Consider the following 4,300-nt stretch of genomic DNA (forward strand, 5'->3'; position numbering starts at 1 on the left):
AGAGTCGAATAAGAAACAAAAGTGTATCATCGCCATTGGCTCAACATTGGACAGAATTTCGACATACTATTGCACAATTAAGGTTTCAAATAGTAGAACAAGTCTCACAGAAATTAGGAATTGACAACGCTAAAACCCTACTCCAGAGAGAAGCCTATTGGATACGAAGATTACAGACACTAGTCCCCTGTGGATTAAATGATAAGATGGAGATGATCTGCTTTCTATAAGCAGAAAGAAAGACAGCCAATCCTAAACACTCGGACTTCAGACCCGCGAGACATATAAAAAAGCATTCAGTTACAAGGCACATAATCACCACACACAAGCATAATATATATTACAAGAGTTCGAGAAATTCACACACCATAACTTTATTAAGAAATTTAGATTGTAAATAGGCAGACAGCAAATGTAAATTAACAAAAGAATTAAATGTTCGTTGGGCAAAAACATGCTAAATGCAGTATAAATTACAGAGAAAGCGTAACAAATGATATATAGCATGTAGTACGTATTGTTGTACAAATGTTGTTCGAGTTTTTGTTTCTAATATTCACGTTCACCCAATATCCAAGAAAGATCTACCTAGAACAACCTTCGACACCTTTTAATGATGGCTGCCACTTAAATTCAGCTCCAGTCCTTTCATTATATCATTGACAAATAGAAATAACTAGCGACTTATAATCCCTAGTCCTTCTATTATTTTGATGATCGAGCAGAACGGATACTAGTAATAAAGGAAGGACCCTTAATCACTCAAGTTAAACACAAAAGACAACGAGGGGCGTTCGTTACAACGAGCAAGCCAAAAGTCGAGCCGGTAAGAAAGATTAAATGTAGCGTGAGGATATATTTAGCTGAACACTTATTTTGTAATAGCGTTTAAACGCTAGATTAAAGAACCCCATCACCTTTTCTTTTTTAGTCAGCCGCAATAATACAGACCGCAGGACCGAAGCGAAACAGCGTAGGACTGCAGGTAAATTCATTCTGGACGTGTGTAAACACACGAACATTGCATCTTATTGGCAATAATCGTGAGATATTGAAACTTCACTTTTTAATTTCTATGTAGGTTACTGTTTAATAGCAAGAAACCGACGGACGTGAAGTCTTCGAGCTTCTTGCTCGGAAGGTAAACAAAAGTGGTTATTTAACATTCTTTACACATTAGTAAAACCATGGATCTATTTTTTCAAGATTTATTTTTTTTAAACTAAGTTTTCTGTTTTTTAGTAGCAGACAATATTCATTTCAGCAAGCGAGACCAACACCATGTAGCCTAGACTCGCAGGTAACTTGCTTACTTTACAATTTAATAAGATACAGAAACCCGAATTTCAGAAGTTTTTTTAAACAAAACTTTATTGTTTGTATATAGGGAGAACACTATAAATAGCAACAACGTTTTGACAACAACAGGTGAGCGCCCATAAAAAATTTTTTTAAAGATCAGAAGTATGTTTGATACAATCAACCCCCCAAAAAAAGACACTAAAATAAAAGTAATTAATTTCATTGCAGATAAATCTGTTCCAAAACATCTAGATTAAAATACAATAATAAGAATTAATCCTGTGAAAAGTTTTCTTCTAAGTTTGAGGTAAGACTTAATCAATCAAATAATGTTAAATTAAGTAGCAACTGTAAACCTGATAAGGATCAAAAGTAATACAATTTCCTTTTTTCTTAACAGACCCCCGACGAAGGGGCTCTCGAGGCCCCGAAATGCATTGGGTTTACGTTATGAATATGATTTGATTATGTTACTATTTTGCTATTGTTGATTTCATTGTGATATGTTTTGAAAATATGAAGAATGAAAACAAGTAAAATGTCAATTGTGAAATGAATTGGATAATAATTGTTTGAATAAATTCAAATGACAACAAGGAACAATTGTTCACTATAAGTAGTGCGCTTTTGAGATCTGGCAGCTGGTAGAGGCCAGGCCTTATGCATGACTAACGAAGAGCACAATATCTATAGTGCCTGCAGCACAGGAAATATATTGGTGCACTGCATTGAGACTTTCAAGTGAGCTGTGAGTGTTTGCCAGGAAGGCACTATGTGCTTTTAAAATACTTAATAGTATTTTAAAAGCACATAGTGCCTTCGTCTCACCAATCTGAGAGAGAGCCAAAACACCACACCTTAAAATTCACCTAAACCTAAAACCTAAAAATTATAATTTATCACCAGCACACTTTGATAGAATCTTTTTGTTTATTTGAGATGATCTGTGCCCATGACTAACGAAGAGCACAATATCTGTAGTGCCTGCAGCACAGGAAATATATTGGTGCACTGCATTGAGACTTTCAAGTGAGCTGTGAATGTTTGCCAGGAAGGCACTCCAACGGATACTGAGAAACACCATTTTCATGAAAGGCCTGAATGAATAGGCCCATGCGGAAGAAAACAACTGAAGCAGATCTGATGGACAATAGAAGCCTGCCAGAGATGCTTCGACGGACTCTGGGTATTTCCCGTGCGATTGCATAGAATGGGTGTTTGGAGACTGATTCTTATTGTTTTACTGGCATTGTCAATAGTCGCTGAAATAACTAGGAGCCCTGAAAATGTTTGCAAAATAATTTTAGGATTTGCCTGTGTAATGGCAAAAGGAGGGACTGAGGTTCTTTAATTTTGACTCCATCTTACATTTGTCGTCATTTTTGTGTTGCCTTTACACAGGCTGCTCTATTCATGAAGTGTCTCTGCCCTTTGGACTGCAACGTGTTGAAAAACCCCCTCTGTCCTTGCTTTGAAATCAATCTCAGACACCAGCTGGCCTAACTGCATACAGACATGTCCTGCCATTACTGATTGACCTATAGGTGCTGTAATTGATTTACTTTTGGGTTGGGCAGAAACACGACGTAAGGGGGACGTTCTGGTTATATGATGCCTTGTTCTGAATGTTTTCCTATTGGCTAATATTTTGCAGATCTTGTATGTCCTTATTAGGTATTTTGCATGCTTGCAAAAGCTAGGACTGCCCCTTACTTTTGTGCTGAGTTTGTAACCTTAAGCATATAAAAGGACTCTGTGTTTTGTACTCTTTAGACTGCCTCATTCAGTTGTTAAGGCTCCTGTGTGACGTAGTCTCACTTAATTAAGTTTAATTAATGGCAATTTGCTTTATCTGGGGGCCACCGGAAGGGTCATCAACTGCCTCCAGGTGCTGTAAAATGCAGCGGCCCGCTTGGTCTTGAAGCTTCCTAAAAGATCGGCGTCAAAGGCAGCCCTCCAGGCCCTTCACTGGCTCCCAGTAAGGAGCAGGGTTGAGTTTAAGGCTCTCTGTACGTGCCACCGCATCCAGGGCTTGGTCACCCGGTACGCACCTGTGCGCGCTCTGCGTTCCTCCTGTATAGGGCTATTGAAGGTCCCCAGGATAAAAAAGGCACGCATGGGGGGTAGGTCCTTTAGATATCTGGCCACGAAAAGCTGGAATGCCCTACCACTGGAACTTCGCCTAGAGCCCTCTGAACTGGGCTTCAGGAAGAAGTTAAAAACTCACCTCTACACGCAGTAAGCCAGGCCGACTTCGGCGGTTGGGACTCTGTTGATTCCACTCACTACAGCTCGGGGACACGCCGTTGCGCGTAACCAGGCGCTCTATAAATTTCCCTTATTATTATTATTATTAATAATAAAGATGGCTTTTCATATTTCAGCTTCTGTGCCAAGTTCTTTGTATTAGTGAGACCCCTGAGAATGAAGATTACAGTTCTTCAAGTCCACATCTGTAATTTTGGTACGGTGTTACATCCAATATAGGGACAGAGCCAATGGTTAATCACAGTCGAGGTACAGTCGATACCTCTGAGATCTGTAGTGAATTCTCGATGAATGCCGGAGAAGGAATGAATCGGACCTCACAAACAGGAAAAAAAATGTGATGGACTGCTCACTTGTGCATGCTGGCTGACACGTGTGCCTATGATCACATATGTAATGGTAGCATATCAGAAATTGATGAGACACACTTGCTCTACAGTTCAAAAAAGTTCATTGAGCATTGAAAATTCAATACAATGATAGGCGAATCAGCATGAATGAGAAGAACTGTGTAGCTCTGTGAAATAAGCAATTCAATCAATCAATCAAAGGGATATTGTACAGCACAAACTTGTCACCCACGGGGGTCACCAGGCACTGGGTCCTTACGTCCTTTGTCGAAGAGCCATATCTTGATCCTGAATTCTTCGAGTGAGGGGCAGGTGTGTAGGTGAAGGGGGAGGTCGTTCTTCAATGAGGTGATGAAGTAGGAGAAGGAACAACCTCCGCA

The sequence above is a fragment of the Lissotriton helveticus genome, chromosome 2_1, assembly GCF_964261635.1.
Source record: "Lissotriton helveticus chromosome 2_1, aLisHel1.1, whole genome shotgun sequence".
NCBI classification, from domain to species: Eukaryota; Metazoa; Chordata; class Amphibia; order Caudata; family Salamandridae; genus Lissotriton; species Lissotriton helveticus.